Source organism: Lolium perenne, chromosome 1, assembly GCF_019359855.2.
Source record: "Lolium perenne isolate Kyuss_39 chromosome 1, Kyuss_2.0, whole genome shotgun sequence".
Lineage (NCBI taxonomy): Eukaryota > Viridiplantae > Streptophyta > Magnoliopsida > Poales > Poaceae > Lolium > Lolium perenne.
In genome coordinates this window covers 59902243-59925064 of record NC_067244.2, presented here as the reverse complement: position 1 = coordinate 59925064, position 22822 = coordinate 59902243, and the positions used below count along the sequence as shown (strand labels likewise).

General features: G+C 43.0%; 1 long non-coding RNA gene across 6 annotated transcripts; it reads right to left on the bottom strand.

Annotated features, from left to right (window-relative positions):
- Positions 1 to 7015: 7015 nt before the first annotated feature.
- Positions 7016 to 12128, bottom strand: LOC127294851 (uncharacterized). 6 transcript variants are annotated; one of them, XR_011754450.1, is made up of 8 exons: positions 11797 to 12128; positions 11145 to 11464; positions 10910 to 10979; positions 10493 to 10667; positions 9456 to 9874; positions 9151 to 9256; positions 8722 to 8895; positions 7016 to 7768 (listed from the first exon to the last, which is right to left on the bottom strand). It is a non-coding gene; the product is annotated as an uncharacterized lncRNA (long non-coding RNA). The 6 variants fall into 6 exon arrangements; XR_011754452.1 differs by having other exon boundaries at positions 9151 to 9217; XR_011754449.1 differs by having other exon boundaries at positions 9151 to 9663; positions 9758 to 9874.
- Between the last annotated feature and the right edge of the window lie 10694 nt (positions 12129 to 22822).

Genomic DNA, 22822 nt, shown 5'->3' with positions numbered 1-22822 from the left:
GGAGCGAGAGTCTTCATGACGAGCTTGTGGGCGATGAGGTCGATGATGGTCTTCATGCCTTGAGGACGAGCTTGAGGACGAAAGGCCACCATGAGAGTAATAATCTTGTGGCGAGCTTGAGGATGATGAAGTAGAGCGGTGTCGACGATGACGACCCAAGTTGGTGATGGCGCGCTCGAGGCTATCCATGCGCCGCTCCATGTTGGCATCATTGGCCGCCATTTGGCCGTTCAAGTTGTCCGTAGCTTCACGAAGAAGAGCCAAGTCTTGGTTCACGGCAGAGAAGTTGTGAGCCACCTCATCGTATTGCTCATCGATGCGCGTCTCGAAGAGGGTGAGTTGCTCCTTGAACTCTTGTCGTTGCGTCCATAGGTTGTGTTGAGTAGCCAACCTCTCGGTGTTGCGGAGGATCTCTTCATCCCTATTGGTATCTCCGTTCCTATCCATGATGGAAAGACAAGAACTATGTTGTGTATGTTAGTGGAAGGAGACTACCTCGCACTCTTACCAAGGTAAGATAGTATTGAGGCAATCCACCAAGCCGAAAGCAAGATCAAGTGTATCGGAACACACGCAAAACCACACGCAAAAGCTAGCAAATATGGTGTTAGGCGAGTATTGTGGAAAGCCAAAAGACAAATCCAAGATCGAGTATGTTGTTAAAAGTGGGTAAGGTCCAAAAATCCAAATGTCAATGTGAAGATCACTATAAACACGAAAAATATTGTGGAACACACACACGAGATAAGCGGGGTTAGTGCAACCAAAAGTGAGCGGAAAAGTGTATGTATAAGTGCTCGGTGTCACACTAACACAAGGAGAGCCAAAGCTTCGGTTGCAAAGGAAGAGACAACAAGATTCACACGCGGCCTCTCTTCTCATATCTCTCTTTGCTTAAAAGCTTTTTCTCTTTTGTATATGGTGGCACTTGCACTCGTTTGTATCTTTGGTGGCACGTGGACACTTTTGTATGTATGGGCGTATGGATGTATGGATGTATGGATGTATGGTGCTACTCGCACTCTTTTTGTGTTTTTGGGGCTTTTTCACGCACTATGTTAGCGTTAGCCTCGCTTTTGCTATCTTGCCACACGAGTGTTTGCTTGGATGCCTTACTCAACGCGACACACACACCTCACAATGCGGGGCCACGTGCAATGTCTCGCAACACTAGACAAGCAATGCTCGATGGGATAGATCGCAAAAGGAAGAGGGGTTACAAGGTGAAAGCTGCAAGTTATACCTGCGATGGTGGTGGTGGTGGTGGTGGTGGTGGAGATCGCCGGAAAACGAGGTCGAAGGGGGCGCGAAGATGCGCCCGGTCTGGGGCCCGGTTGGACCGGATCCTGGACCGGCCTGTCCGGTTGCCGCCCGGTCGACCGGGTTCAGTGCTGGCTCGTCCGGTCTGTGGCCCGGTTGACCGGGTTCGAAACCGGGTTTCACGATTTGGAGCTTTCTCTCTCCTGTTCTTCCCCAAACCAAAACCAAATCGACCAAAACGAAGGGAAACGATGGAATTGGAGGCTCAAAGTTAGGGAAATAGTAGATCAAGCACAACAACACCAGATCTACGGACCAAAACCACTCAAAACGCAACCAAATCACAGATCGGTCAAGAGGCAATTTGGGGCTATTTTTGGGGATTTTTTGGAAAATTTTCTAGGAACGAAATCGAGTGGGTGGAAGGTCAAATCCGCGGTAACCAAGAGCTGCTGATACCATATGATGAGGTTTAAGACCCCGTGTGTGGCCCGATCTTGCGGTTGACCCGAAATCCCAAGGAGGAAGAGAGGGAGAGCGCGAAGAACACGATGAACACGAGGAACTCCGAGACTCACGCACGCACACCAACCCGATACACCCGATGCTTACCTCCGTGGCTCGATGGACCATGCCAATAGAATCTCCGAGGAAGAGGCCGTGGCAGAATTCCCGGAGAGAGATTGGGGTTGGAGAGGAAGAGCTTGGTGAGGGAGAGAGAGTAACTTGTACTAGAATCTCACTCACCAAGATCAAAGTCAACAACCAAGGTGCCTTGATTACAGAGGGATGATACCCAAGGGAGACTAAGCTCAAAGGTAGGTTTGAGTTCAAAACAAGTCTAAAGAGCTAAGGAGGGGTCCAGGCTACTTATATAGGCACACATGGCCAGCAAGGGCGAACAGGTACGCGAATGGATAAGTTAAGGCAGTTTGGTGGGGCATTCCCGTCAGATCCGGTTTGGGTCCGGTCTGACCGGGCCTGTGACCGGGCTGTCCGGTCATGGGTCCGGTCTGACCGGGCCTGTGACCGGGCTGTCCGGTCATGGGTCCGGTCGACCGGGCGCAAACCGGGAAACTGCGAAGTTTCCGGTCCTGGGTCCGGTCGTCGTCCGGTACGAGGGAGCTGGCCCGGTTTGCGCCCGGTTGACCGGGCCTATGACCGGGGCGTCCGGTTGTAGGTCCGGTCTGACCGGGTCCTGGACCGGCCAGCGTCCGTCTCTTCCTTGGAGCGCTTCGTGCGACGTCGGCTTCGGCTTCATGATCATCTCCATGTCCAGTTGCTTCTCTCCCTCCCTTGACCTTGGCTTGTCCTCCTCTCCGGGGTCTTGATGCGCCTTGTACCTAATGACACATAGCACGTCGGCATGAGGTAGCAATCCATCCAAAGGGGTACCAAGATCAAGGGTGGTGAGGAGCGAGTTCACCTCATCATGTAGAGCTTTGACTCGGGCTCGTGTCATCGGTCCACTTGGGGGACTTGTTGGTCTTGGTGTAGCGACGTCGGTGACCGGGGCTACATCATGTTAGGGTTAGCATCGTTCTACCGTGCTACATGCTTCCGTCCATGCAACCCTTAGACGTCTAGCCGTCCTTACACCTTTCTTAGGTGTAAGGGCGGCACCTTGCTTGATCATTGTTTAGTAGATCCGATCCGTTATGATCGCTCCTTGTTCTTCAAGGATTAGTTTAATATCTGCATAGTTAGGCCTTGCAAACGGGTTGAAGGATCCGGTAGCACGTAGGGTGTGGTTTGCTAGCCCTAGATAAGATGTTCCGGGGATCAACTTCATGTTGGTTTTTAGGCCTTATCTAGGGTTGGTTCATCGTCACCGTGCGTGGCTGCTAGGCTCAATCACGAGTAGGATGTTTCGATTATGCGGTGAAAACCCTAGATCGTTGTAGATCGTTTTAGCTTTATGTTGATCAAGCAGGACCACCATGCTATCGTAAACCCTTTACGAGTCATGGGTGGATCGGCTCCTTGAGCCGATTCACGGGACAACCTGAGAGCCGATCGAGGCTCGTATTTAATGTTTACGTGTATGCCATGCAGGAAACTTAGCGAAGCAAATCCATCACCTTCCTGATCAGGTATAGATCAGGTGGCACGCCCTTGCACCAGCATCGGGACGTGTGTACCAGGAGCTTTGCGGGCCGTCGCTCGGAGGGACCAGGGCCAGCCGCAGCCCTAAGGTTGTTCCCGGCTCTTCGTGTTGCCAGCCGTAGCTCGCCGGTGGGTTTCGGACGCCAACAGAATTGAAAAGCAACAATTGGCGACCATGATCCGGAGAGATAGACGAGCAAGCTCGGTTATATGCATTGAAGTTATAGCATCTCTTCTCATAACTAGATTTAGATGTGCGCCTTGGCGCACGACCCCGTGTAGCTCATGCCAATATTTATTGATATAAATAGCTACTAATATGATATTATAGTGAAAACAACTAAGATAAAAACTGCGGAACTCCTGAATTTCAACAAATACGTACGGTAATTAGGTAATTAGAAAATGATCTAATTTTTAGGATAAACTTTCAAGAGAATTGGGCATACTATAAGAACAAATGTCTATATGCCAAAACTTACATGAGAAGATGTCTTGGTACTTCTAACCCATTAAACTACGACACCCACAAGTTAGGATCGAGAATAAAAGCAGTTTAGCCGTATGACCACACATACACAAATACATCTCATAATTTTATAGCTACATCCTAGAAAGAAGTTTCTGATCAACAGAACAAAATGGCAATTTTTGGAGCAACCTATTGTTCATATATTTGGCCGCAGTGTTGTGTTGTACACTCATACCCACATGTCGCATAAACATTCTTGTAGGTTTTGGCCCGTGTACAGCTATGCATTATGTTGGTCGAACAGGAAACTACCGCTAAGAGAAGCCAACGAAAGGGACACCTTTAGCATCTCTACTACATGTTTTGTCTTGGCCGTCCCACACGGGCGACATTGGACCGATCTCAAACCATAGATTCCAGCCCACCTCCCCCTCCTCTCCCCATCGCCAATGTTGGTGCAGGCCACCAGGCAAAGACCGTGCGGTGCCGGCGGTGGCTGTCATGCCCCTACCCACACGCTAGGAGAGGAGGCGTTGGATTTTCCTCGGTCGGTGGCGGTTCTCTTAGGTCAACGATGTTCCGGCCGCGGCGTGCCTTCTCATGTGGCGAGGTGGCGATGATGCGGCCGCTTGGTGGTGGGGTGGCCGGTGCATATCGACGCGCCCTCCCATCCTAGATATGGGACCCATCTGAGTCTCGACGGGCCAGGCCTTGGGGTGTCTGAGGAGTGGCTCAAGATGGGAGTGACCTGGACAACGGCTCGCCTACTGCAGCACGGCGGCGAGAGATTCACGAGCCGGCTTGAGCTCGGCAGGGCCTAGATGCTCCTAATGCTGCGCCCGGTCGGTTACCGCTAATGACGGAGGAGGTTGTGCCCTCCCGCTTGCTGTTCAACCGCTCCTCATTCCCTGCTGTCACTTCTCGATCCAAAGGAGTATTCGGAATCAACTCCTACGGCCGAAATTTTACTCCAAATGGACCAGAAACCACCAAAGCTTATCAATTCGCTCGCTCCTTCTAAAAACAAAGATAATCTGGTACTCTCTTAAAAAAACGTGGCAGAGAAGGCGGCTGCTGTGCTTAGTGCGGTGACCGGCGGCTATGAGTAACGCGGGCGGCCAGGAAAGCAAGCAGCGCTGCGAGCTTGGGCTGACCGGTTTCGACCAACGGATGCTCCGCTGAGAGGAATGCGAGTCGATTCTGCGCGAGGAAGGCGATGCCATCATGCTTCGGGAGTTCGGTTACATCCAGCTGCAGATGAAGGCAAGTCCCCTAATCTCTATACTTAATTTACTCCGTACCATTTTTTGTTCTCCTTTTATATTTATGTTTAGATTTCTGAAAATTTTCCCTATTTTTTAGACAAAATAAGCCCCTCCAAATGGGCCGTCAACATCCATTATTTCACGACAACTGCTTGATCATCATTTAATTGACGGACAAGAGACAAAGATTGGACATTTAAAGTGCCCCTATCATATTGCAATTCTTCTAGTAAGATAAGCATGTTTCCCAACATCTAGCTTGTATTTGCAAAGATTGCTACCCCAAAGTTACCCATAGAAGTATCAATCCGAGTAGAGATATATCATTAGTCATGTATCGCTAATACGAAGTCTCTAACCATCAGTATTCAGTACCACTGCAGAAGAGTAGGACGGGAATTTTACAATTTGCCACACTTTTCTTGGTACTTCTATCATTTGCCATTTTGTGTCTCACTGACATGTGGTTGTCATGTGGCAAATAATAGACACTTCAAAGAAAAGTGTAGCAAATCATAAAATATTCCCATAAAAAGATGTCTAAGATGAAACAACGTAGCCCAAACTCATTGTCATCTCCAACCAGTCCTCTAGCTCGATAAGTCCGTTTAAATGTATCACAATGTCTGCAGTTGACACCCTCGGCTTGTCATAACTTTTTGCACCAAAAAGTAAACTTGCCATAACTTTTTGCACCACAACAGTAAGAAACATCCGAAGGAAAAAAAGAGCTCACCGATGCTAAGATGTACACTATTTTGTTTAGAATCCCATGTTCCGATTGGCCCTTTGCAGCCTGATGGCCTCCCCCACATCACATGCGACATGCCCAATAATACCCATTGACCAACGTGGTGTTCGTCTCCACCCCTGTCGCCACCATGTCCCTGTTGAGCTGGGCCGCCTCCTTTGTCCTCCTAGTTACACAACCCATGGATCACGATGTTCCAGGTGACGATGTTTGCCTCGACACCCTCGCTCCTCATCGGCTCTCCTAAAAACATTAGAATAGGATACCATTATTTAGAGAAGAAAACAATTCTGTGAATACAAAAAAGGTGGCCTGCACAAAAACTATACAGCGACTGGAATACTTTGGACAACATTTGTCATCTAACTCCGTCTCCTTTATATGAGCCATGAGTACAATTAAAACACTGAAAACAAAAGGCTTTTTTTTATGATGTACAAGCTATGCTCAAAACTTAAGTACAGTGGTCTCATCTTTTAGAAAAAGCCACTCCACAGGTTTTCCTAATAATAAATATATAGCAGAAAATATATTTTGAATAAATTGGTTATCTGTTTATTTTTGAAAGACTACGTTAATTTTTTACCTTCTGAAGATAACTCACTATATGCAAAATCCTAATCCACCATAAATCAAACCTCTTTACCATTTTCTCAACGTCTATTATTTTCTTGTTATACATTAATAATAACTGAATTGTATTTTCATGCTTGTTTGTTATTTAAGATAACAAAAGAAATCTTGGTTATTTATTGTTTTAAATTAGCAAAGATTGTATCGATGTATAATTCTTAGGTACATACTTACCAGACAACGGTGAGGATGGCACCCACATCAAACGAGTTGAAACAAGTACAACCTTATTGTATCACAAATAACATGCCTAACTCCATACATACTTTTGCAAGAAAGGAAGCCAATTATGCATAATCAAATACCATATATTTATGATGATGCAATAGGAATGTATGAACTCAAACTTTTGAAAAAATATCATGAATTCAGGGATTTGGTCCTACAAGCATAACACAGCATTCACGACAATGGCACGGACAAATGGACCTTCCAATGGGGCCATTCTTTCTCATCCTCAAGAATTCATACATTCACTTTGAGCATATTAATGTTGAAGGCCCAATCCAATGGATTTGGATGTCTAAATGCACTGCCAAAATCAAATAGGTTCAAGAATGCACAACCGAAGCACCAAACCAAATAAGAAGTGAAGTTAAAGGTCTTAGTAGATTTGGTTCTACCCACATCGAAAACAGCAGCTACCAGGCTCCGAGCTCAGAAAATCTCGGTACCATAGGCTCACTATTAATAAACATAGGTTCAAAAAGAGAAGAATTGTGAAGAAAAAAATCGATGTGATAAATATAACAAAAGAAAGCAAAGGAAAACATAAATAATAGCCTACAAAAAATTGTACGTATGCTTAAACACAAGGGATCATCACTGAAAGGTGGGCTCTGACGTCTGAATTGCAATTGATTTGCTCAAGTAAAGTTTACCAAGGTACAGTAAGAAATTGTTCGGCACATGAAAAACATTCGAATATTCAGTGGCCAAGTTGAGGAACCTACTAAAGAAAACGTTCTGCTACAAGCCTACAACCATGGTACCAAATCTGATATCGTGGTAAGAGAACTGGATTGCAAATCATACATACTCTAACCTAATAGTGATATCTATGCAGGTTAATAAGAATCAGAGAAAGCAGCTCTAAATGGTATGTGTGAGTAGAGTAATCTAAGGCAATATATTAACAAACAGAGAGTAGCAGGGAAAACAAAACTGATTGTACATTCTTATATAACACTTTCTGATATATTTACCTTTTCTAGAATTTTTTAAAAATAATCAAAATGATTGAGCATACATCATACATCTTGCACGACCAAAGAATACAACCTGCACAATAAGAACCAGCGAAATAGAATTTTTAGATACACAACTACAAAATATTTTACACAATTGCTGAGTGCCATAATCATGTTCTACTGAAAAGTTACAATATGATAGTAAAATGTAAACTAAGCAGTAGAGCTAGGAAAAATATCCAACTTGGGTCTTAATTTGCAGAAAATGTAGAGCTTAGAGGTCAGGTTACATGAGAACAATCAGGTAAATTAAAAAATCCAACAGTAGATGTGTACTACTCTCAGATCAGTAACATTTTGTCTATATTACAGCATATAGGATGTTTCTTACTCTAGAAGGTTGTATTGTAACTTGGAACGCAAAACTTACCCGATAAGGCGTTATGTGCAACTAACCTAGAAAAATTCAAAATACGTGGCACCTATACCTATTTTACATGTGGCGACCAATTTAAAAGGCTAGAGGTAGTATTTGAGATTGATCTCCTAGAATTTGGATTATTTAAAAGTAACGGCGGCCAGCGGGTTGTTGCCTCGTTGCTACTACATAATCAGTGAACAAATTAGTCATATGTATTTTCATGCCGGCCTTCACTTTTCTTCAGGCAGAAAACCAATCTAAAATACTTTCCAGTACATGTCTAAATAAAAAGAGCTAAATGTTTGACCACTTCAAAATCATTTGTCTAACACCTTGTGCCTTTCTGAATAAATAATGAATACGGATCGTATTCACCTGTCCTAGGTACTACTCGCTTACGTTCAAAATCACATGTAGTATTTATCTATGAATGAACGTAAGCGAGTTTGATAACAGCAGCAATAGAAATGAATAAGCAAAACACATCATATCTAGAGCTGGCCTAAATAAATGTACCACATGCAAACACTTAATTTTGCATGAGCAGACCAATTTCTGAAACAAATCTGGTCATACAGATAAGGGAATACATACATAGTGAACGATACAAAGATAGGCCATACCACTCATTTCTTGTTACGAAGAGGCCATGAACCAAGCAGCATGAGTTACAGAAATCCATGTCTTACATGACCATGCCGAACCAGGGATGAACGCAGTGTGGGAGGCCACTTGAGGCAGAGCAGGGCAACCAGACAAAGGGCATGCCCATCTCACCAAGCCAACCTATAATAAACCTAGCAACGAAACAAAAATGCCTTTTAGAACAACATGTACTGCGTACCTGTATTAGCTACCAACTACATCAGGAGAAAATGCAAGAAAAAACAGTAGCTTCTGGAGCACTATCTAGCTGCAAAAGGTGGAAGAGAACTACAGAAAATTAATAGTGGGTAAATACTAAAAGGACGTGAAAAATACTACTTACAGGTCAAATGAAATATCAGTATCCACACAGTTTGTACTTAAGGACCCAAGAATCATTTACTTACATTGAAATTCAGTTGTTGCATGTGCACTGGAATCAAGATGTTGATTTGTTGGTACCTTGCCACTCCTCTGAAATTGAAGATATGGTATAGAAGAAGGAAGTTATATCTTGCAACAAAAAATAGAGTTGTTAAGAGTTGTAGAATTATATAAAATGCGCTATTGACTTTAGACCTGTAACATAAATATATTTCACATTTAACAGATTTATGATATGGCAGATAGATTATTCAAAATCTTTCTCCATGCTCACTTAGGCTTTCCTTCTTTGAAAGCATATAACTGGAAATACAAATCCAGGAATCACCTATTAGTTCATCGATATGTAAAGTGTAGTGCAGATGTAGCCGCATGGCAACAGTTACACCGAAATATCACACCAATAAGTCAATGCCTGCACTATGGAGGCCTTCCTATTTGAGTTTCTTCATGAAGATTACCATCCCGGTGTCGGGGCTGGCCAGCACAACAGTGGTCTCATCATCTGAGCCAGTTCCATTCAGGTTGCACATTTTCTTCAGAAACAGAGAACATATTTGATAGCAAAATATTTGGGAAATTCAATAAGAAATGATTCTGTTAAGAAGATTGGTAGTGGTAAAAAAGTACCAGCATCCTGTAAGCGTTCCTATTTGATCTTCTTGATGGCCATGGTTGTGACCGGTGCCGGGCACAACGGTGTTCTCGTCAACCGAGAACCTGAACATGGACTCCAGGCCACCCTTGCTGACAAAATCAATAGTTTATTTGATCCATGACATAAGGAATTAAAGCCAATGAAAGATTAAAATCCAGAACCTAAAGCCTAACGAATATTGGCGCAAATGAGTGGACGGCTGACAGTGGCTAAACTTCCTATAAACTAAACTTGTTTAACACGATTTGAAATGTCTAGCTAAAAATGAATAAAGTCTGACCTAATTGGGCTCTAACCTTCTCAAATCAAATATGTGGCCAAATTGGTATTTTTTTTTAATTCCTCCTCTCCTTGCTTACATGTTCTGTACCTGCACCAGTACCCGTGCTAATTAGCTAATTAAAAACATGTTCTATTTGAGATAAAATAAAGTGTCGGCCTTTATGTTTGTGCTTTCAGTTCTTTTGATTTTTTTCACAGCTGACCACTTGGCTTATTATTATGCTTGTACAATACAATTTTGGTAATACTTCTCAACGAAATCTGTTTTAATCAATTCATAAACCAATACTAAAATACTATGCATATTTCTTTTCTTTGTACTGGGCTCTTATTTGCATGAACTAAACCGAATATTATAATATTTTGTAGGGTTTGACACCTACTGTATGATGGAGATTAGTCAGTACGAAGCTCTCATTTCTTACCCATCACCCGTGGAAATGCTGCTGCCCAGCTTGCCTGCAGGGATGTGGCACGCCGCCATGGTACTCGCCCCAAACCAGGATGTCGACCTCGCTACTACAGGATGCACTCGAGCAGCCTGAGGAGCGCCTTCATAGATGCCCACGACTACACGCACTGTGGTACTTGGTTTGTGTCCTAATTTTATGTAGGGAACAGTCAACATCGTTGCTGGAAAGTAATAGTAGATACGAATTATGACTGATGGTAATAACGGACAACTCCACTTGCATATACTGATTTTCCAAAATCCATACAATACCGATGATGAATAGGTTGCAAAGGAAGACATGGAAGAATAATAAAATAAAAAGAATCCATGTATCTGCATTTCATCAAACAGGTAGTGTGCACCAGAATCATCCTATGCTTGTGGTCACCTTCATCCTACAAATCCCCTTCTTGTGGCGTTTCCCAACACTCAGACCTTGACCCTTGATCTGTCTCCAACTACAAAATCAGCAGCAATCCAGACAAATTATCAACCGTCTTTTCATTATAAGAACAACCTCTAGAGAGGAGAACCCAAGCCACAAAAACTGAACCAAATAGATAGAGATCCAAACGGAAATTCGTGAACAAAAGGTTGTGCTGGAGATGAGTTTGGGCAATCACCTGGTTGATGCGGTGCATCTGAAGGATTTTTTTCACTGCTGGTCCTGATGCTTCTCTATGGGAACATTGCAGCACTATGGCCAGATCAGAGAGAGAGGAGCCCAGCGAGAGTGGGAAAGTGTGAGCCGCCTGCAGATTCTCGTGCGCCGCCCAACCGACCGCCCATGGCTGCCCTTCCGTCGCCGGGTACACCGTGACCTCTGGCCGGCTGGCAAATCCTCATCCTCCCTCGCCTGCTCCTTTTCCCGCATCAGCCGCCACACACATAGCACCCTTCAGCTGCTCGCCCGCTCAACCGCCCGCGCATGGCACCCTGCACCCTAATCCAGAAACACGGTCAAGAAGACGGGAAAAAATCAAAGAAGCAAAAGAAACGAATAGATGCGGTACCCTGACCTCTAGAAATACGTACAGAAAAAGAAACAAAATTAGGCAAAAACAAACCAAGCAGGAGGGCGGCCATTGACGGGTCTGCGAACGGAAAAAATTCTAAAGAAACAGGCGCGCTGACCTCAACCAAACCCGAGCACCGGCCACCACTGACGACACGGAGAAGAACGGCACCCTCACCCCAGAAACAGGAAAAGGAAGAGGAAAAAAATAGGGCAAAATAATGCCAGCAACGAATCCCATCGATGAAGCAGGACCTCACCTTAACCCAACCCAGGACAGAGCACCGCCATGGGCTAAGATCGGCCACCACCGACGGACGTGGGCGGAGCGCGCGGAAGACGCAGGCGACGGCGGATCTGCAGGGCAGCGACCAAGCGGACGAGGCGAGGAAGAGAGAACGACGAAGGTGGAGCGGAAGAGGCGAGGGGAAAGTGAGGTGGATCGTCCCTGCGAGGCGACGGCGCGCGGCTCTATGTCTCCTTGCACAGGCAGAGTTCCTCCCGTGTGCTAATGGCACGCCGCCAGCGAGTCGAGCACACCGTCGAAAGGAAAGCCCCAGTCTACCCCGCGCGAGGAGAATATCTTTTCCACGGCCGGCTCAAGGTAAGACCAACCTAAAAGCCACCCGCAGCGACTGACGGACGGACCCGGGAAACTGTGGGACCCATGTGCAGTCAGATGCGAGTAACACATGGCCATTTCATGCCTTTCTCTAGCAGCATGGACCGACGGGAGAACGCGCACATGCTCTCCAACCAACCAGCAAGCCGCGCTGCTGTCCACAATGGACGGATGAGATCTAACATCTGACAACCACTGTAAATATCCGATGGTCCAGAAACGTTAATCGCTGTGAAACCCCCCTGGGGTGGCATCTATTATACCTTTAGATTGAATTTAACATTTGCAAGCTTCACGATTCCCTATGTTATCATTTCTTGTACCTCTGATAGCATTGACCACCTCAAACAATCCGATGCAACATTGAGTCGTTGTAACTGCAGATCAGCTAGATAAACCTTCACGACAAGCAATAGCTTCTACCGTAGCAGGGCCAGAAATATCATGGATAGCAAGAGCCGAAGCTCAAAATAAATATCGTCTACATCCCTACAAACAGCTGCGACCAGCGACTACACCCCTGTTACCGTGCTTAGAAACTCCAGCGCGCGTCTACATTTATTTTAACAAAACCATTCAGAGGTGCTATTCAAGATGTAGCTGAAGGAGAAGAATATATCTAATTGGTCAGGATGATAATTGGGCTCTATTAGGAAGAGAGCATGATTCACAGCCAGCCTTTTCTCCAAAAGAAAAAACACGTTTATGTCTTAATTTGCCCAAGAGAAACCATTTTGGGCATTTTCAATGCAGGATGTTCAGAAAATAAACTTATTTTCTTAAACACCAGTGTTTGTTTATATAGGATAAAGTGGTCGGTGGAGATTTAGGACATGCTTGGTTTATAGGATTCTAAAAACTACTATAGTAGGAGAAACACAAGAAGCAACTAGGAATGGATGTACAAAATAGAGGATCCAAAACACTAGAATTCTGTAATCTTGGTTGTATCGTTCATAAGAATAGGAAAAACACATCTTTCCTAATAAACGTGGTCAAGGTAAAGTTAAACTAAGTGAAGAGATATAATTAGGGTGTTATTATGCCACTAGAGACCCCATTCTTGTTTTTGGTGTGTATAAATTTGGAAAGAGGCCCACCTAGATTGTATAATTTCTCTTTTTTTCTTCTTTGGAACTGAGATAAGAGGAAATTTGCTTGCCTTCTTTGCTCAATTTCTTTGAAGTAAACGGATAAATAGTGTACTAGGTATCATTGCTGGTATGAAAAAGTCCAAGATGGGGCCCGCACCGGAGTTTGTGCGCAAGCTAATCGCCACGGCATAGGCGAGGGAAGGCCAATGTTGATGCGCTGCACAAGCTCTTTGTGGTGATCCCGGCAAACCTCGTTGGCTGCCCAGAAGGTCCCATGTGCGTAGGTGGAGGCGTGGTGGTTACCGTCGTCGGGAGCGGCCGGTGTAGTGTGAGGTCGGATTCACGTCGTCCGAAATATTCAGGAGACACTGGGACAACACAAGCATCATGTCGGAGGTTTCTACACTACTTAAAAAGGAGGAACTTGTTCCGTATTCTGCCGATACGTTCGTTCGTCGTTCGCTTGGTGGATCAATCGTCCCGCTTCGTCTGGGTCGCCTTCTTATGGGCCTGGCCCAGTTTCATGTACTACTAGGTTACTTTTTTTCCTCTTCCTACCAGCGAGAGAACACAAAACAGAATCACCTCTAGGTTTTCCCCGCATCCGTTCGGTCGATCTCCGACGGCCTCCGACGGCGCCTACCACCTCCGACGGGAGGAATGGAACCCCCGGGTTCCTCCCGATGTTGCAGCTGTAGGTCATATACAGCGGCATCACCAGGTCAACGTCGACATGGTCCGTCCAGCTCCTCCTCTGTGATCTCAGCACAAGGAATGTCCTGCCCTGTATGCGGTGGCCAGCGGGAAGGGAGTAGCCACCCTCGTCGTCCTCGACCCTGCGATCTCATCCGTGCCCTCCACCTCGACGGCCAAGCCTCCTGTCACCTCCAACCGCGGCGCTAACAAACCTGTCCAAGGACATGCCAAATGAAGCCATGGAGAGCCCGCATCCAGCCTTGGAGGATTTGGATCAGGCATGTTTTTTGTGTATTAATTCCCTTTCTTGTTCTTGTTTGTGGTAGGTTTTTATGTACTCCTTTGCTTCCGACTTGCTTCCATGATTGCCTTTTGATCTGAATCATGTATGAATTTTTGGTTGATTTTTCTGCGATTAGGGTATGAATTAGAGTACATGAACAAAGAAGGGCCATAGCAGCCAGCGGAGGGAAGAGTGGTTTCCACCAGGCATGGAGGCAGCCGACGCGTCCGATATTTCAATTGTGTGCTGGTTACGGATCCTGGAAGAGAAGGGGAGGTCAGCCCAGTGCTCCATTGTCGTTCCTATCTCACCACCGATCCGATCCTAGCAAGGGAGACATCCAAGTGATTTCCATCCTCGAGCCATCCAAGCATGGATCTGATGCTAGCTAGGTGAATTGTGTTTTCAGACGATGTTCCTCATAATTAGATTTTCTTGTGCCCATGGATGCTCAAGAATACCATATTTTCTTCAAAAAAAGGGATAGATGTGCTTCATTGGTAATTCATGAGATAGTAATAAGAAATAAAATGGAGAAAATCTGATTCTTCTTCAAAAATGGGAGATGTGTGCTCTTGTCTTGTGAAACTTGCAACTACAAGCTAGCCCGCTAGATTAACGTAGCTAGCACTCACGCACATACAAGCCAGCTATCTTGGTAGATTGTCCAGATGTATATACAGTTAGAGACACCAATTTGGAAAAAGAAATGAGTATTGTGGTTTATTTATTCGAACATGGAGCATATTTGCTCAACGTTGATTTGTTTGTTGTTTCATACTTGCAGCTTACTTCCACTTTGTGCTAGGAATAATTTGTATCAGCCATAGGTACTTAGGTTGATATATTCTAAAAGACTAAAAGTTCTGCTTTAATTTACGTTTGTTTAGCCTGAGATCTGAATCGTGTTGGCCCTTTCAATGGACTATTTGATAATTTGGTGTAATCACTGAAGTTACCTGTTTGGCCTGAGATCTCTGAAGTTGACTGTTCACTACATGAGAATCAAGGATTTTGTCTTCTTAAATTAGCAAGTTAGGGACCTCGATTGGTTTAAACAGTAGCAGCAAAAAGCACTTAGCTTTGGACATTAACGGGGTCGTCGACGAGCATGTGAAAACAGACACGGGTATTGCATTCGCATGAGAAATTCCTGGTGCGTATACTGTTGGCATATTGTTTTCAAAAAACACTTTGTTTGATGTCTTTTCAATACCATTAGCTCGATTGATTTGGATATACTGTTGGAATATTGTAATTTTCTTTTACGTGCTAAGCTATGGCCCATAACTGGCTTGGTTTGTATTTGCACTATCTTATGTGATGATTAAAGTGTACTTTTGTCATCATTCGGGTAAGAGAATAGTGGCACGCACATTCGAAGCTATCTCCCATATTGTTTGGCCTAGAGTTTACTGGTGCAAAATTTACCAAAATGAACCTCAATGCATATGATCCAGTCAATCCCCCTTTTTCTGAGTTATCATACATCCACTGCAACTTCTAAAAAAATATTCATATATGTATGATGTGGCCATCAGTTTCGTAGATGCAATTGGGGAACCAATTCCAAAATTCAATCTAATTATGGAAACTAAAGTGTTGGCATATAGTATTGCCTCTGGAACAAAGACGTGTTCATGTTTCTGCATATATCTTATCATACCAGTATATCTTGGTTAATTTGATTTTGATCTATGTGTTACTATCAGTGCCTCCTGACTGAAATGGATATGAAGCAGAGACTCCCAAGGCACAAGATCTTATGTGTAAATACAAGTGTGTTGTGAGTATCCTATACCTTTGAATTATTTTTGTAAAATTGGGATTTTCCAAAGATCTTATTATATCTACGCCATCTAAAGTAGAACAATGTCCAAGAATGATATTTTTACCTTAGGATTAGGGGTAGTACTAATATTAGAACATGCTCCTAATTTGGATAAATCTTGGACATGATTCGTGCCACCGTCATGCCTCTGAAGCTTTGATCTCACAGGGTTCATAACTAGACGATGGGTTATACTTCGCCATTAGCCTCAAGGTTTAACATTTCTATTGCAAATATAGGTCATCAGATAACCTAGGTTTAGTTTAAATTTTTGGTTACTTCGTGGTGGTATTTACAGTGTTTTTTTAATGTTTCACTTTCACAGATTAGTGCACCATTTGGGTGCCAGATTATTAAGTATTGTCAAATATGTTTGCATTGTGCATTTTATTATCACCTTGGTTGCGTCATAGTACAAACCAATATTAAGTGATCCTATGTATAGGCAGAGCAACTAGATTGTGTTGTTAGACGAATTATAGGGTTCAATGCAATGAAATGGGTTTGCAGCCAATCCAGGTTGCTTAGTAGCGCATAAGTACTTGGTCATTTTTTATGTTTTTAGAGAGTAATTATTTGTGTGATCTCAAAGTAACTTGAGTCTTATTACTGTTCAAACATTGTTATTACCTCTGCATCTGCGGTTCAGCATCTACTGTTCGAACAATATTGTCTATCAGTGTTCAATCATACATCTGTACAGCTGCTTTATGCCAATGACATGATTTTGCAGGTTATTATGTCTAGCACTCTCACTACTTGATGTCCTCCAATATGGAGTACAAACCCAAACAATTATCTATATTAGCAAGGCCTCCATCCCTGACTGGGAAATTCATGTTTCTCTACCCATACCAAGCAGTCCTACTGCCGTGTATCAAATATTGATGCAGTTCTTGCTGTGGTTCCTCTTCCACTGTCCACTACGAAGTGGAGCCTGTTTTCTTCGACAAGGTAATTTTGGTGATTAACTACTTTATTATCTACACATCCATCTTTGTTGCTGATGTTGATCATGTGTTGAAGTGGGTGTTTCTCTTTCTAAGGAGAAAGAAACTTGGGATTTGAAAAGCAACGCCGAGAGGTATGAAGCAGCTGCCAAGAAGAAAGAAGAATGAAATGCATGATTTAAGTATTTAAGATGACAATTCTGCCAAGACTTTCAAGAGATATGAAAAGGTACGGCATCAGGCCTGTTGTTGGCTACACTTGTTTTTTCAATTAACTAGAATTTTTATATATGTTGTGCTTAATGCATCAAGCAATAAGCTGAAGCTAGACTACTTCTGAAGCACTTATTCCCTGTTTAACATGCATGTGTCTCTATTGACTATCAAGTATATGGTCTATAGTAGTTTCTGGCGTTCTTCGCAAAATGGTGAAGCTTACAATGATAGCGCTTGTCACTGATGTCCTTCCACTGGTAGAAGGACTGGATAACGGGTGGGATCAGAAGGATTCTGAGTTCTACAAGCAGCAAGCTAAGCTTCTTTTGAAGAAGTTGTCAAAGGGGCAACGTGAAGCCTCGCGGATGTCAGTTGAGACTGGATCGTACATTTTCCAGTATCATACTGTTACTTGCGATACTAGGTTATACTTCAAAATCGGAAAAGATGCTTATTTATGAATTCTACTTCATCGTGTCCATTTTATATGCTTGATCCTAGGTATCATATTAGATATGAAATGGAGTTATTACGCACTCATATTCCGATATTCGTATACGCAATGAAGTTGCATCAAATTATAGTGTATGAAGTAAATAACAGAGTACCCTTGAGAAAGTGGGTCAGTGAGTCTGTGTGCACCTTATGGTCATCTTCAAAAGTTCTGAACTTTCTGGGTATATATTTGCTAGATGGGAAGACTCCTTCATGGCAATAATATATCATGATAATGGTATATAGTTGATCATAAACATGAACAAGACAGCAAATAACAAATGATTCTCTACAAATAAATTATGAACTGTTTACCAATGATTTAGAATTCCAAGTAATAAATGATATAAGATTATAATTCATCACCTGAAAAAGCAGTCCTTTGTAGCCATATTGTTATTTGCTCCAACCGATAATATACCTTTAAGATTTGGTAGAAGTGGATAGATCATCAAGACCCTTGTAACCAGACAACATTATAGTGTGACACCACAATCCTATTTCACAGCTAGAAATGGAAGGGTATGCGAACATTATGAGACACTTTGGACATATTTATCCACATCAATTATTTACAAACAATAGCCATGTCATACCTTCACAATGGCCACAACAGCACAATCTTGACGACATTTCAGCATATTCAGGAAAATCACTTTTGCCTTTTATATGCTGAATCCTCGCATGCGCATAAGTGAAGGTAGCAGTTAGTTTAAGTTCATCTTCAAGGAAAAATCAGAATACATCTAACTTCTTTCCAGTTGAGGTGTAAAATATCTCCCAGTTATTTAGACAAATCATACAAAATAGTTTCTGGACAACTGATAAAGTTTGCATACCGTAGTATGACATGATAATCTCCAAACTTCTCTGGGATCTTTTCGCTTGAAAGAATCCTCAAGGATTGCACATAGGGCTCTTCCTTTTTGTCATGAATTTCATTGGCAACGTTCTGAGAAAGTTTGGTCTTGATGTTCTTTCTAAATAACTGCTCAACAGACCAGGGCACGTTCTCGTCTCTTTCAAAATGAGCGACACGTTTTAGTTTAGTACTGCAACTACACAAACTAAGTACTCCCATGTGGTGATTGACTGTTTACAATAATCACCTGAGCTAGATTTCATACTTACAGAAGTAATTGATAAAGATAGTGGAGGTAGTTACGTAAGGCTCATACAAGCACCCAAAGCTTCAAATTGCATACAAGCAAACTCCATTTATCCTCTTGTAAGCACAAACGTGCATCCTGATCATCCTTCTGATAGCAAAAAAAAGAAAACATAGAAAAAAGGAGGATTTACCTTCTCTGGAGATGATGAACCGGGCTGGAGAGGAGGTGTGGGGCAGGGGTTATGGCTGCAGGTGGCCATCGTCGGCCGTGGGTTGTCGGAGGATGCGACCAGGAAAACCAGTGGCGCTGGTGGAGACAACGGAGCTTGCCTGCGGCCATAGCGACAGTAGCACCGTCGGGATCAGTGTCGTCAGCCCCGGGGGAGGGTACTGGCTTGTCGGCGGGGGCGGACGTGAGAGAGGGGAGGGAGTTGTTCAGGCAGCGCACGCCTGGCCCTCGACGTCCCAGGCAAACTGCTTGTGGAGGCCGGATTCACGCTGGCGCTGCTAGTCTGAGCTGTCGGTTCGACGCAGCGGGAGATGACGGTTGATGATGGGAACAGATAGATGCGTGGATGGACTATGGGAGAGTGAAGGGGACCATGGAGTGGTGGAGTTGAGGAGCCTGGGAGTGATGTGAGTGAGGGGAACGAGTGAGGAAGGAGATAGGTACGTCTTTCATTTCCTTTTTCTCTTTTGATTTATGTTCACATTGTGCCTATGCATAGAAGTGAGCTATATTACCTACCGTTGAGAAAGAGCAAGACGAAATCATGGTTGCTTGAATTGATCACTTATTAGAAGATAAATGCCTCTCCCTATATGAATCACTGCCTCGTACTGATTCAATGTCGGTTCTCTACCCTTGATTTGATGCAATAAGAGTGAAAGCCAAGGGAATTAAAGATTATTTTCTAGGATTATGTGAAATATAGTGCGCATGTAGGGGAGGCGGACGGTCTTCTCACTGGGGGCGAGGAGGTAGCAGAAGACTGACGGTCAAAGTGAAGCTCTAGAGTGGGGACTGGGGAGCGATGATGTGTGCGCGTGTGTTTAGGGGCATGCATCATTTGTTTTTCACCCAACTATACACCATACTTGTGGTTGAGCTTATATAATGCTGGAATATAATTTCTCTGACAATGGAAACTATGTTGGTTAAACTCAATGGTAGTCACAAAGAGTTTTGGTCAGAAAGAGGTCTACATATAGTTTTGGAAAAACATCGATGTTTGCTGGTTTATTTGGCGAAGAAAAGGTAGGCTCTTATATAAGTGTGGCCAGTCTTTTTTATGCATGTGATTTTAGTTTTATGGCGCAAGAAAGCTGAAGTGTTTGATCAAGCCATCTGATAAATCTTCTGCCTACCCTACAAAAAGAGGAGTTACAATACAAATGCCACTTACGGGAGAAGAGAAATGAGGAATAATGGTTTTAGAACAAACTATTGTATGCATTGTTTGAAAATGCCAATGTGGATTTGTATATGCTACATATATAATATTTTCTTATTAGAATCAAGTGTACAAAAAAAGCGACACACTACATTTATTTCTTGCTGCTTCACATTCCGCATTCTGTTGCAATTTTTGAATCGGCACCGATTTAGGATTGACAAAGTAATTCTTGTTATTGACATACTTACACAATAAAAGTACCGGTAATATGATATGGGCGAAAAAGGGTAATAACTAATAAGGATAGAAAGAACACATGTTGTTAGTCCTCACCTCCTCGGAAGGTTAGTGAGAGGGATAGGAATGACATTGTACATGATGGTGTATCAATTTTTGAATCGGCACCGATTTAGGATTAACAAAATAATTCTTGTTATTGACACACTTACACAATAAAAGTACCGCTAATACAACATGGGCGAAAAAGGGTAATAAGGATAGAAAGAACACATGTTGTTAGTCCTCACCTCCTCTGAAGGTTAGTGAGAAGGATAGAAATGATATTGTACATGATGGTGTAACAAAAAGCTACAAGTCACTGTGCTTGTGATGAACGACAAGATGAAATCATTTTTCTCCATGTCTTGATTTCCCATGGCGACCCATGAGAATTTAACTATGAATATCAAAGTGTTGTCTGAATTAATCAGAAAATAAGTATTCCTTCCGATATATATATGTGTGTTTGCAACACTCATTTTGTGAGACAATAATAAATCCAAAAGGAGAGGTTGTTGAGATGACAGTTATAATGGCTCAGGTGTGGAACTTACCGCGAAAGAGTAACAAGAAGCCTAGAACTTGGAACCACACACATGCACAGCAATCTTGTCTTGTTATTCCCTACGGTATGGTATTATCATGTGGTAGTACATTATGATATCCTTGATTGTTTTACATTTTCATAGTGAGTTGTGAATTATATATGTGCGTTGAGAAATAAAATTTGAGTACCCGTAGCAACGCACGGGCAATTATACTAGTTTATTTCAAAAGGGGAGATGCCCTGGTCTCTACATTGACTGATGCATACAGTTTTTTTTATTTTATTATTGAAAGTTTCAGCGTTTACAACTTATGTGTCACAAAGTGTTGATAAATGAGTCACACACTTAAAAATAATAACAAAAGATAACATGAGATAGCTGCTCATCCAGTTGTGATTCTATTAGTAACAGGTTGCCGGCACTTCATATTACCCTTCCATTTTCTCTTTGCCAATTATCCTTTGTTAAGATCATCTTGAGATGGATGGATCACATAAAAATTCTAATTTTGAGCGAAACCTTAATTTTCGAAATGTGTTGCAAAGATAGATTGTATGGCCATTTATATGATCCAAGTACAGAGGTTTAGCCCACACAAAAAATAGTTAACTTCCAAACCAAACATCATTCTGATGTGATAAATGCACCACTATCCAACATTGAACCAAATGTCAGAGTTGTTTTGATCACCGTAGCACGTTTTTCTTCTTCTTTTCTGTAGTAGGGTTGTGTGCACCCGTAATGTCTTTAGGACATCTCGTTGTTGTAGAGGCTGGATGTAATTGGTATATTCGGATATTAATATGTTCTCTTTGTCAAAAAAAACTGTCGGAGCCCGACTGGTCATATCCATTTAAGACCTGTGACGCACCACTTACCAAGAATTAGAACCATCCATGTGCACTCCCAAAGAACTTGGACTGGCTTAATGAAATACAGACCCTCTTGATTATGATTTTGTCCTTTGGACGGAGGTAGTCCCTAATTGTAGAGATAGTACTCCACATGACTTGTGCTGGAGTACCAAGCAAGGTTAACCACTAGGTGAGGATGGATGAATGGCTAATATTAATTTCAGGGTACTGCAAAAATGCTCTTAGCTCAAACCAACATAATTGAGCAAATCCTCATTTGAATCGTCTTTAATATTGCTTATTAGAGAAAGATTATGCAAGAAAGGCTCCGATGACCTTTTACTCTTGCTTCGCCCTTTGTTTCTCAGGGTGGTGTAGGCTGGCATGGAAGTTTTCAAAAAGAAGCCAGACACTTGCGACCCACAGAGATGATGAGGAATGTGAAGGTAGACCCATGTTGCAAAAATGGCTATTATCAGGTAGCAGCAGTCGAGTACGAGTAGATCAACCTAGTCAGCAGATTGGTAAAGGCCGAAAGGAGGAGATCATGGACAATTGGGCAGCAATTGCGGTCTGCCATTGCCCACTTCAACGTCGGCTAGGATCACGAGGCGTCAAGGCCAGGGGCACCTATCGTCGATCGGAGGCTAGGGCACTGTCAGTTCAGGGAATATGGGAACGAAATGACTCGGCAGGGAGAGGAGATGAACCGCTTGATGTGTGTCCCTATCATTTCGATCCATGGAAAATGCGATTGATCATTAGGAATTTTTTTTGGATAGTAATTAAGGCCCTCTTTGACTCAAATTTTTTTGCATAGTAATTTTGGAGGATCCAAATCATTAGGATTTTTTCTGTTGTTGTTGTTGTTGTTGTTGTTGTTGTTGTTTGATTCGTATGATTAAATCTC